The sequence below is a fragment of the Equus asinus genome, chromosome 3, assembly GCF_041296235.1.
Source record: "Equus asinus isolate D_3611 breed Donkey chromosome 3, EquAss-T2T_v2, whole genome shotgun sequence".
Classification (NCBI taxonomy): Eukaryota; Metazoa; Chordata; class Mammalia; order Perissodactyla; family Equidae; genus Equus; species Equus asinus.
The window spans coordinates 37,987,517-38,000,910 of record NC_091792.1 but is presented as its reverse complement, the minus strand read 5'-3'; the positions used below and the strand labels follow the sequence as shown (position 1 = coordinate 38,000,910).

The 13,394-nt window shown below is 32.9% G+C and overlaps 1 protein-coding gene across 10 annotated transcripts in view; it reads left to right on the top strand.

The window, feature by feature from the left end:
• Nucleotides 1-13,394, top strand: part of LRBA (LPS responsive beige-like anchor protein) — a 705,137-nt gene that overhangs the window by 478,498 nt on the left and 213,245 nt on the right. The window lies entirely within an intron of this gene.

The following is a 13,394-nucleotide window of genomic DNA, read 5'->3' as shown; positions in this document are numbered from 1 at the left end:
GCATACATGAATAGTTTTATTGTAAATATAATCTACTCAATGTTTATTTTCTATTGTGTGCGTGTTTTATTTTTATGCAGGCTGTTTTCCTGTCTTTTCTTAGCTCTCTCCTGTTCCTTCTCACTGTCATCTGCTACCTCCTAAATCCTCTTCTCCCACTTAACATATTAACAATCTAGCATGTATCCTTTCATATTTTTCTCCATTTTCGTATAAACTTATGTGCATTATCAGGGAGTTTTTCATTGATTTACCAAAATGAAATCCTGTAATATATACAGTTTCATTACTACTAATAAATTTGAACTTTTTTTTAATGTTGGACATTTGAATTGGTTCTGTGAAATTCCTTTTTAAAGTCTTGGGACATCTTCTGTTCATTTTCTTTTGAATTTATAAATGTTCATTGTATATTATAGTAACCCTTTGTCTATCATGAAATAATTTTTCCAAATCTGTCTTTTGCCACTTGAATTTATTAATCGTATCTTTTTCCATTAATTAACCTTACATTTTTATAAAAGTTATAGGTATAAATATTTCTCTTATAAATTCTGATTTCCAGTTATGATTTAAAAGATCTCTTGACTTCTAGATTAGCTGTGTAGTCAAGGGAAGAGCAATTGAGAGCCAACTTTGCATAAGCCACTGTGCAATCTAGGTGGCTTACTTACTGGTTGATCATACCACATTAAGCTGTGCTATCAGTTTTGTGCATCACAACTGATACTTAAAAAAAAATAAAGTAGGAAATATCAGACTGTGTTATAGTCTAATGTTCTTTAAAGATATTTATTTATTTAGGTCTTTATTCTGTCTGCCTAGTGTTTAAGGTAAGGTACTGCCCCTAACTAGTCTGTTTTCATCCTTTTATTGGCTGTTTTCAGGTATGTATTCTGTCACGTAAACTTTAAATAATTTTATGAAGCTTAAGAAAAGCCCTGTTGGCGTTCTAATTGCAAATACATTAAACTTATGTATTGATTTTTGGCAAATTTATATTTTAATGATATTAAATTTTCCTGTTATAAACATTTATTATTTTTCTTTCAGGTTCTACTTTTTGTTCCTTTTTTATAATTTTTGTTCTATAGCTCCTCTTTGCCTGCTAAAATTATTCCTGTTTAAAGTTTTTCTTGCTATTATGAATGAATTTTTTTTTCCAATTTCTGTATCTGAGTGCCAGTTGCTAAAATGGAGAACAGATATTAATATTTCCATATTTACTTTATATATGTATTTTACTCATTTTAATTAGAGTGTTTTGGATATATTAACAGTTTCATCTTTTCCTTTTCAATGTTTATACCTGGTTTTAAATTTTATTGTATTTCATTTATTACACCTTTGCCATTTGACTGGTGATAATAATAATTATTGTAATAATAATTGCTAACACATACTAAGTGCTTGCCATGTGTCAGGTATTGTTTTACTAGCTATACATATATTAATTTAATTTTCAAAACAAGCATGTGAGATGAGTACTATAATTTAGTCCAGAGTTTACATGTTTAGCCCCAGGCCACATATTTAATATTTGTTGTAGGCTTCTGGTAAAAAGCCTTTATTATATATATATTTTTTCCCTTCCTATTTTACCAGCATTTTTTCTTTAGGAATGGTTCCTGAATTTGATCAAATGCCTTTTCAGCATTTACTAAATGATTAAATAAGGTTTTCCGTTTAATTTGTTGATATAGTGATTATGTTGTAGATTTTCTGATTTGAACCACTCTTGCAATTCAAGGAACTACTCTCCTTGGTAATATTATTCTTGTAATACATTGCTGGATCCTGTTTGCTTATGGATTATTTAGAAGTTGTGTATCTTTATTCAATGATGAAATTGCTCTTCAATTTGCCTTTTTTACAGTCTCTTTTTAAGTTTTCAGTGTTAAAGTTGTGCTGACTTCATAAATGAACTACGGAGCTTCCTAGTTTTTCCCTGTGGCCTCAAATAATTTTTTTTAATTGTAATTTAAGATCGGTTAAAGGTTAGCTGTGAACTTGTTCTGTGAGAAATTACTTTGCTACAATGGTAGCTTCCAAATATACTACCAGGAAAATCATCCCAGAGATCACAGAACAGAAGGAGTCACAGATTAAATTAAGATTCTCTAGGGGCCAGCCTGGCAGCATAGCAGTTAAGTTTGCATGTTCTGCTTCAGCGGCCTGGGGTTCCCGGGTTTGATCCTGAGTGCAGCCCTTTGCACGGCTTGTCAAGCCATGCTGTGGCAGGCATCCTACATAAAGTAGAGGAAGATGAACACAGATGTTAGCTCAGGGCCAGTCTTCCTCAGCAAAAAGAGGAGAATTGGTGGTAGATGTTAGCTCAGGGCTAATGTTCCTCAAAAAAAAAAAAAAATTAAGATTCTCTAATCGCATGACTTATTAAATCAATTTAAGACACACAATGAGAATAAAGGGAAGTGAGATAGTTTAGAATGCAAGCAGGCAGAAGAATCCAAGTACTTGAATCCTAGTTATGCAACATTTACATATCTTGTCTCTTTCTCTGCCTTATCAGCCTTTCTTGTTGGTAGTGTTGTAAGTCCCAGTGTTGAGGTTTGAGCAAGGGAATTCACAGATGGAAGGTGGCCCAGGCCAGTGAAACACACTTGCTCTATTGGAGATATGCAGCAGCGAGGATCCCTGGCCTCTGCTATAGATAACCAGTTAGCCTGTTGAATAACTATGATTTTGTCTGAATTTCTTGTGCAGATAAAATCCACAGGGGCCAGGTCAGACCATATTGGTTATCACCAGTAGGTGACCAATTTAAGTGTGACGTAGCTGTCATCCAGAGTATCAATCTGAAATTTTACCCCCCTCGTAAGCTAACAGTTTCTCTTGCCAAAATTTCATGGATTCTGACAGAAGGCATGAGACTCCTGAGTCAGAGACAAAGGCCTTTCTTACAGCACAACAAAGAGAATAAGTATCATTTAATGTGTCTTCCCCTTTCCCCTAAGTTTAACAAGGGGTGTGCAGGGGTGCTGTGGCCTGGATTGTGTCCACCCACCCCTCTCCCCCAATTCATGTGTTGAAACCCTAACCCTCCTAATGACTGTAACTGGAGACAGGGTCTTTAGGAGGTAATTAAGGTTTAATAGGTCATAAAGTTGGCACCCTAATCCAAGAGGACTTTGGATTCATTAGAAAAGGAAGAGAGAGCTCTTGCTTTCTTCACCATATGAGGATACTGAGAGAAGACAACCATCTGCAAACTAGGAAGAGAGCTCTCACTAGGAACCAAATCTCCTGGCACCATGACCTTGGACTTCCCAGCCTCCAGAATTGTGAGAAATATATTTGTGTGATTTAAGCTACCCAGTCTGTGATATTTTATTATGGCAATCTGAACAGACTAAAACAAGAGGCCCTGGTAGATACTGTACACTCAGTGAGTTTACATTCCAGTTGAGCAACCTCAGTCTTCAGGAACCCAAAATGTTTACAATAGGCAGTGAAGTCTGGCCTTTGCCCCAACAAGCATCATTATCTTTATTATACTGGACAGTAAACAAATCTGCCCTTTGCTCTGAAGTGAGACACTATCTGTCTCTTCCAAGGCTATTCGCTATGCAAAGAGTGTCTGGAACAAAAGGGTAATTATTGTCTCACTCTCAAGACCTACAGAAATATCAGCAACCCAAAACAGAATTGTCAGGATTATAGCTTATGACTTGGTCTTTCCATCTCTTTTTATTTGGAAGTAGTGTTCTTCTCTATTCTGTTTTGCATTCAATTCATTTAACAGGTCTTAACAGCTTCTTAACTTTAAATTTACTGTACATAGTTAGCACTTTTTGAAATCTGTCTCTCACAGGTTGCTTCCTTACTCATCATCTCTACTTTACAGCCTATGAATTTTGCTTATATCTCACAAGTTACTATCTTACTATCAATGTTTAATGTTTCTTTTGGTTTTCATCTATACCATTTGTTTTCTTATCTTCTATAGCAGAATTGAATATTCTTAGATAACATAGCAAACCCACGTTACAGGATTTTTGGAGGGAGTGGGTGAGGTGTTAGGAAACTTGAATTCCTTTTGGTGCTAATAATTGTTCACAGAGCAATGATACTTCATAGGATACTTGATAGTTACTTATGAGAGATCATTATAACCACTCTCTCCAGGAACAATAAATTTTGCTAACCTTCATCATGCCCCTACTACATGTCCTTACCGGGAACTGAGACACAAAGTTCACTATTTTAGCCGTCTAGATATCTCTTTTCTATTCAGTTTTGAAACTAATTATAGAAGCAGAGTGGAAGATGAAAAATTAGTTTGCAACTGAAATAATCTCATCATTTGTTCATTGAGTATACATTTATTGAGTTCTATAATATACCAAATACTGCAGGTTTACAAAAATAAGTAGTATGTATGTCTACCTAAAGAAATTCATTGTCTAGTAAGGGAGATATTTACAAATAAATGTCTAGGCCTATGATAAGACAAAGTAGAGAATGACTGAATCTGCTTTGGTAGTCAGAGGTTTTACAAAACCTTGGCTTGGGCTTTAAGGATGAGACGTTCACCATGGAGGAAGTATTATGCAGTGGCTTAGAGCACAATGTTAGAAGTCTGATAGACTTGGCTACACTACTTACTAGTTGTGTGATTTTGACTAAGTCATCTAACCTCTCGAAGACTGTTTTCTCATTTATGAAATGATGAAAATGATACCTATTTCGTAGTGCCATTTTGAGAATTAATTGAAATAAAGCACGTAACATAGATCCTGGCATATAATGAGCTCTAGTTAAATTGTATTTGTTGCTCCTATTGCTATTACTGTCTACTGTTACTGTAATATAGCCACTCTCACCATCGTTACCAAGCTCATTAAAAGAGGTATCCTTCCAACACATTGGAAGTCATGTAAGCATGAAACAGCATAGCATGGTTGAAGGACTGTTTGTTGTGTGAGATGGTTGGAACATGAGATATGACTATGAAAACATTCAAATGTGATAAAGACTTGTTCTAAAGTAGATTCAGTATATATGACCAAGAGCAGAAGGATGTAAGTACTGGTAGGGAAATAGAATCAATTGAACTTGCTGATTGAGAGATCAGTGAGATCAAAAGGAATGAGATGTAGGATTTAGGATGAACCAGGTTTCTGTGTGGTGTACATGGTATTTATGACTCTGTTTACCAAAATAGTCTCTAATGGACTAATGACAGCTCTTGAAGGGACAATATGAGTCCATTTTTGGATGTGTTGAATTTGAGAATTTAGAGGATATTGTGGTGGAGCTATCTAGTAAGTGATCAGAAGTAAGCTATCTAGTAAGTAAGAGCTCCAAAACTGGACATCCCCAAGTAGAGGTAATCACCTCTAATGTCTTATCACCAGATTCTTGCATCTCTGTGTGGTTTGGTATTAGAAGCATAGTTATGGATGAAATCACTCAGTGTGAAATGAGAAGGCTGAGAATTCAGCCACCCTACTAAAATCCAAAGGAAGTCAAGTTGGAATACATGACAAAAGAAAACTGGTGTAGACGTTTTTGAGAAATGGAGGGGTGGGTGCATTCAGAGACAATTTGTGTAAATGCAGGAGTGGTAAAATGTTTCTTGGTAGTTTGAGAAGGCATTTAGTCTGTTTATTTTATAGAGTATCCACAATAAGCCTCAAGACAGAGAAATTACATAAATATTTAGGTGGAGACTGCTTCTTGGATTTCCTTGTCTTATAATGCTTTTGTCTGGTTTTAATATATGGGTAATGCTGACCTCATAGAATGAGTTGGTAAGGATTCCCTCCTCTTTAATATTCTAGAAGAGTTTGTATAGCATTGGTACTATTTCTTCCTTAAATATTTGGTAGAATTCACCAGCGGAGCCCTGTGGGCCTGGAGTTTATGTAAGATCTAAACTATGAATTCAATTTCTTTAATAGATATAGTGCTATTCATGTTATCTGTTTCTTCTTGAGGGAGCTTCGGTAGTTTGTGCCTTTTAAGAAATCTGTTCATTGATCAAAATTGTCCAATTTAGTGGTATAAAGTTGTATATAATATTCTTTTATTATTCTTTTAATGTTTAATCTGTAGTGTTATTTCCTCTCTCCTCACATTGATAATTCCTGATATCGTTCCTAATATTGATAATTGTGTCTTCCCTCTTTTTTGCCAGATCAGTCTGATTAGAAGTTTATAAATTTTATTGATCTTTTCAAAGAACCAGTCTTTGGTTTCATTGATTTTTTTCTCTATTATTTTTGGTTTTCTATTTTATTGATTTTCACTTTGATTTTTATCTTTTCTTTTACTTACTTTGGGTTTAATTTACTCTTATTTTTTCTAGTTTTTTCAGGTGCAAGCTGCATCATTGATGTGACACGTTTTTTCTTTCCCATTAACATAGGTGTTTAGTGGTTGAAATTTCTCTGTAAGCACTGCTCTAGCTGCATTCCACAGATTTTTCTATGTTGTATTTTCATTTTTATTCAGTTCAACCTACTTTCTAATTTTTTTTTCTTAGACCCATAGGTAATTTAGAAGTGTGCTATTTAGTTTTCAAACTTGGGGAATTTTTCAGATATCATTCTGTTACTGATTTCTAATTTAATTTCATTGTGGTCAGAGAATATACTTTATATGATTTGAATCTGCTGAATTTATTACAACTTGGTTTTTGGCCCAAAATGCTCTGTCTTTGTCTCTTTATATTCTGCTGTTGTTGGATGGATTCTTCTATAAATGTTAGTTAGGTCATCGTGGATGATCTTGTTCAAGTCTTCTATATCCTTACTGATTTTCCGTCTACTTGTTTTTATCAATTATTGAGAAAGAAATGTTGAAATCTGTTTATAATTGTGGATTTTTAGATTGTGTATTTCGTATTTCACTTCTTTCAGTTTTTGCTTCATGTATTTTAAAGCACTATTATTCAGCTCATAGACAATTAGGATAGTTATGAACTCTTGATAAAATGATCTATCATTATGAAATGACTCTTTATCCTTAATAATATTTTTTGCTCTAAAATCTGCTTTGTCTGATTTGATGTCCTTTTCTAATAATTCTATCACCTGTGTCATTTCTGTGTCAGTTGTCATTAATTAATTTCTCTCCTCATTTTGGGTCATATTTTCCTGATTTTTTGCAATTTTGAATTGAATACCAACTGTGGTGAATTTTATTCTGTTGTGTGGTAAATATTTTTGTATTCCATAAATATTTTAATTAATTATGCTGGAATACAGTTAAGTTACTTGGAAATAGTTTGATCCATGTGGGTCTTGCTTTTAAGGTTTGTTAGGCCGAACCAGAGCAATGTTTAATCCAGGGCTGACTTTTGCCCACTGCTGAGTTAAGACTCTTCTGAGTGCTCTACCCAGTACTCCGTGGATTATGAAGTTTCTTTTTTCTCTGGCTATGCGAGCTCTAGGTGTTGTTCTCTGTAATTTTGGGGAATGATTCTTTCACTGGCCACAGGTTGTTTTCTTAAACACATGGGTTGGTCAGTACTCAGCTGAAGACTACAGATCTCCGGAGCTCTGAGCTCTCTCTTTCCAGTTCTCTCCAGTTTGCTACTCTGCCTGGCAAACTTGGCCTCCTTGATCTCACTGTTCTCCACGCTGTTTCTCTACTCCTGGAGACCAGTGTATTCTAACTAGGTTACATCTGCCTGTTCCGGGGCCTGCAGTCTCTCCAGGCAGTGAGCTGGAGCAATAGTAGGTGTCACCACTTTTTTTTCCTGTCCCTCAGGGATCACTGTCTTTCATTGCTTGATGTTTAATGTTTTGAAAACAATCTTTTTCATGTTATGTCTGTTTTAAGTATTGTTTATGTATAAGGGTAAATCCAGTCCTTGTTACTCCATCTTGGTCAGAAGTTACAGTACTCTCTGACCCTTGAATTGACTTCGTTTAAATGCTATGTTGTAGTTTTTCCATTTTGTTTTTCTGCCTCTTTTTGCTTTGTGCTATGTTTGTGTTTGTGTGTTCCCAGAATCTTAAATTGCACGCAGTTTGTGAGATTGGGCTGGCCCTCCATCTGTCCGTCAACATATCTGTATTCCTGGAACCGTGCTATGTACTGTGAATAGAAAGATGACTAAGACCAGTGGCCTAGCCTCAAAGAACTCCAGTCAAGTAGAAACTCTAATCTAGTGACAGTGTATAATGTTATGGAGTTATGCAATGAAGTCAGGTTAACCCCCAAATCTTATTTAAATTGTATTCATAGTGTTCTGTGTAATATAGGTCCTTTAAGAAAATAGCTTTTTGGAAGATTATGTCTGAAGCTGAATGCAAGCACAATATTTAATTTCATGCTCTCTTATGGGAGCAAATAGGTAACTGTACATTTATAACTGACTCCAGCTAAAGAAGCTTGAGTAATTAATAAGGAAGAAAGCTAAAAAAAATACACGGTAGAAAAGTATTTCCCTCAGATTAGGAAAAAAGTGTCCTGGGGATTTTAGGCTCTTAGCATAAAGTTCTCTGTAACATTTTCCTTTCCATTTTGCTCTTTGTTTCTATTCTCTGTTATGTTTGAAGAAGAAAAGCAAATTTCTTGAAGATGAACAAAGGTTTTTTTTTTATTTAATAAGTTTAAGTAATCACCAGACAAACTTCCAGTGGCCAAATCATACTGTATTTGCTACGAAGAGATAAGTAGTCTAGCTATAGGCTGATATTACTCTAACTTGAAGGTTTAGTTCATGTATCTATGGAGGGCTTTTGATACCAGTCTGAGATTGAGATTGAGTGCATAAAATAAGAATTGGCATTGAGAAGAAAGAAGTTTGTGTCTGTTGTTTGCTTTATTTATATGTTCGAATATTTATAGAATATTCCACTGTGTTTGAAATTAGAAAGATTTTTATTCGTGCTGATTTAAATTTAACTCTTTGTTAAGCATTAGAAAACTCATGACTTTAGAGAGTCAGTGTGTGACATATTAGGCAAAAATACTTTAGAGCTTGGATTCAGTGACAGTAGCGTGTTATTCTCACAAATTTTTGAGAAGTGACTAGGAATCTTTCCAGTCTAAATGGAATAATCATAATTATATATTACTATTTTTTTCCCATATCGTACAAGTAGGGAAAATTAAACATTTTTGAAGGAAAAACGACTTGAATATTGTTAGCATAAAAATACAAAAGTATTTTTTACAAAATACAAAAGTATTTATACAAAAAAGATTTTGAGGATAGAAAGTTAGGTAGAGTGGTATTAAACCATTTTGAGGAGAAGTAGCTAAATTAGAGACATGTCTTTCTTGGCCTTTTTCTCATTTTGAGACTATAAATTAATGAATGAATTTATGCATATTTATCCTTATTAATAAAATAAAAGAGTATTGGTGTAATGATTGTCTTCTCAAGGCATTATTTGAATTAGATAAAACTCCTTACTGGATAAAGGTAATAAAAACTTGGCTAAGCTACTAGACTGTATATCTTTTAGTAGCATTTTTAGTACTCCAAAATATTGAAATTTTGGGGGGTACAGATACAGGGTAATTTCAGTAGCATTTTTAGTACTCCAAAATATTGAAATTTTGGGGGGTACAGATACAGGGTAATTTCTATATCATATTAAAATCAAATGGAACATTTTCACTCCCTGTTCATGATAAAATTGACACTGTAGCTTTGTTTATATTATGTTTTGTCTTAAAAGGTACCTGCAAAGCCAAATATCTCTCTTTTAATTTGAGTACTTAAGTTTATTCTACTGTTTTACTGAAAAAGTAGTACCTAGCTTTTACCACGTGTGCAGCTATGAAAAATAAAGTAAGATACATTCCTGTTCCTTAATATTGTTCCTTAATATCCTTTTGTGGTATATTTTCAATTCTTATCTTCTCTCAGAAAAATCAGACTGAAATACAGCTTAAATTAAAGGAAAACTAACTTAGAAATTAGTTGGATGGTGGATAAATATCTGCTTTGTTCTGCTTCTTCATTACCACATTTGGCTTTTGATTTATTAAGATATATATTAAATGTTAGCTCAATAAGAGATGGCTTTTATGATACATCATTTAGAATGCAAATTATTTTTAACCCGAAGAATATTGAAAATAAAACAGAACCAACTAAACACTGAATTATTTACAGGCCAAGGGCTTAGAGGTGCATCACTCCAGCACAAATATTAAATTATGAAATGGGAATTTCACTTTGCCATAAATCTGCCATAGCAGCTTAAAATAAAATAGTTTTACCCATCTCAAGCAACATCAATTTGCCAGTCAGTGCTTCATGTATCAAAGAGCCTTCTGTGAAAATATCAATATCATTGGTTAATATAAATGAAATTAATTTTTAAAGCTGGGCTAAAGGTTGACATCTGAAAAATTGCATTACTTTGCAGAAGAGAAATTTCTGTCTTCTAGTGAAATTTCAGGTCATGAGGGCAAGTAATTTTCACAATCTTCAATGGGAGCCAGTGAAATATGAACTTCATTGTCACCTAGCCCCAAAGCGATAAGATAAAATGAGCTGATACATCATTTGCTGTGGTTTTATCATCTCCCTCAGTAATTGGAAGAGAAAACATAAGAGTGTATGTGTTTGTATGCTCCCTTCTTGCCCCTCCCAGCTGCCCCATCCTCCACACCCAGGCTAAAACCATTTTAGCCCAATCAATACAGAGGTCACATAGCATTTTATTTATATATTTTAAATTTTTCATACTGACTAAACTGCCAAGTAGAACATTAGAGTAATGAATATGTTTAATTGAATTTGTCACCCATGAAAATGCTAAGGAGAATACTGTACTGCATTGTAGCACTAGTAAGCAGAAGGAGGAAATTTACTATATAGATGGAAAAAATTTAAATAACTCATAACTAATTTAAAAGGTAATTTTCTTTCATATTCATAACTTTCATATTTTTGTTATCATTGTTCTGTTCTTTTCAAAATTTGAGGACATTCTATGTATGCATAGATACATAGTTAATAACAAAATTACCATCTTGAAGTTTCTACCAGAGTCAATTATATGTCATTTTTTAGAAAGACCTCTATGTTTAATTTTAATAATGTATCTTTGAAAACTTAAAGCTAAGAGTTATATGATTGGTGATAAAGTAAATCCTTAAACCAATTAGAATTCAGTATTATTTGAATAAATTAAGTGCTATGCTTTGACATTAAGTTTCAGAGAACATCGTTTGCAGCAAAATCCAAAAACTATGTTAATAATAGAGTGGTACAACTGTAAAATACTTAATTAAAATTACTTTCAGTTAATAAGTTAAAATTTCAAATATTGTCAATAAAACATATTTGCACGTATATTTAGTGGTGAGTTGATATTAGAATATTTTTCAATATGTGTTTTCACTTAAAATATGTTTCAAATATTTACTGTTTTTTCATATTAAAGTATAATCTTTCTGACTAATTTAAAATTATGTTCCATGAAAATGGGATATGAATATTTTTCTAGACTTGCCTACCAGTGTTGTCATTGCTTAATTGACGGCATAGTTAGTTTGCATTTAGTATACTAAGTTTAAAACATTTTTCTTGATGTTAAATATATTTATATAGTTTGGAAATGGTTTTGTTGTGAAATTTTAAGTACTATTGTTGACATATATTATCTAATTTTACTTTTATTATCAAATTCTTCAGAAATTAATACAGAATTGTCTGAAAGAGTAAAACCTCTTCAAAAATTGGCGAATATTTGGAACTAAAATATGAAATCCTAGTTTTAAACGTTAAAAATAGTATTTTTAAAAACATCTTTTGTTGATTATATATATGTGTACTCCCGTGTAAACATTTCTTATTTTTGAGGTAACACATTTTATCACCTTTTAGTATTTTTCCCTTAAAAAAGAATTTTAAAATTAAATTTATTGAGGGTAGTTTTTGTAGTTTTTAAAACAAAATCTTTTTTCTTAAGTAAAACAAATATGACTTTATTTTCTGGAGACTATTTTAAATCTACGTTTTAAAAAGGCCTGATATTCAGTAAATAAGACTATCATGCAGTTGGGCAATAAATGCAGGTTTATATTTTTGTTCTTTCATGAGGATGAGAAAACAAAAGAAAGTTTTATTTAGATAAATTTATACACTTTTCAAAATTAATGGTTAAAGGGAAAGTGAAAAATGCTTTACTTTCAAGTTAATAAATGCAACAGGGTGAAAAAGTTTTCCTGTGTTCATAGTGTGTTATTTGAAAGGTAGAAGAAAGAAATGTGTTTGTTATTTGGGGAACATATATCCTTTTTCAGAAGGCACAATTTTGAGATAAAAATTTTAAAGAAGATACTTTTTTTTAATATAAAGAAATAGTATATATGTACTTATATATATGTATGTGTGTATATATGTATGTATTTTATATATAAATAATTAAATACTGATTTATTTCTTTCCTCTCTGACTCCCATATCTCACCATTTAACTAATAAACCATCTTTGTTGAAAACGAATTATTAAAAATGAAAGTTGCATTCACTAGTAATAATAACACCAATATTAAAACAACGTGGTAAACATTCAAAGAGAATCCTGTGGGCTTAAGCTTTCAAGCTGTTCTAGACTTGGGGTCATAACTGCAGAGCAATGGTAATGATACAGTTTCCATAGCAACTGATTCATTGGAGGGCTAGACCTCTGTCTAGGGTGCTGTCAGTGTATGTAGAGTTTCAGTGAACAGAAAGTCCCAAAGAAGGGTCTGCTTCTACCTAATCCAGTTTTAATTGAACTCTAGAGACTTTGAAGTGAAGCCTCGGACCAGGAGTATACTATTCCACTAAGAAATAAACCTCTTGCTTAGCTCGGCCTCAGCTGCTTTTCAGTACTGACACCTTTTCCTAATAAATACTTTAAAGAAATGTTAGTATATCAATTTCAGCCACTAATTCTGTTAGTTAAGAGATTCTTTGTTTCTATTTTAAACCCTAACTACCTTGACCGTAAGTATAGAATTTCATTTGCTATTTTTTTTAAAAGACAGGTTAGTTTTTTTGTGTAAGATTTTAATTTTTGATACCTTTGGCAATTTTTAACAATTTTTTGTCTCTCCTCCTGTTTCTCTTTCTCTGAGTTTTAAGACATCACTAGTCCTGCTTATATTTAACTTTGAAAGCACTCTGTCATACATTCCAGTAGCACACCATTTATATCAGGTTTGAAAACATACAAAAATAATCTGGGTATTATTTATGGATGTATATGAACTAATGGCGTAAATGCTTACATGGGAATGATAAACCTCAAAATAAAGATAGTTATTAGCTCTGATGAAAGAGGAAAATGGGATCAGGAAGGGTTATTAATGGGAATTTCAACACTGTAATGTTTTATTAATTTTAAAAATATATGCAATAATGTGGCAAAATTTTAGGGTTTTATAAGATTGAATGGTAGGTACATGGGG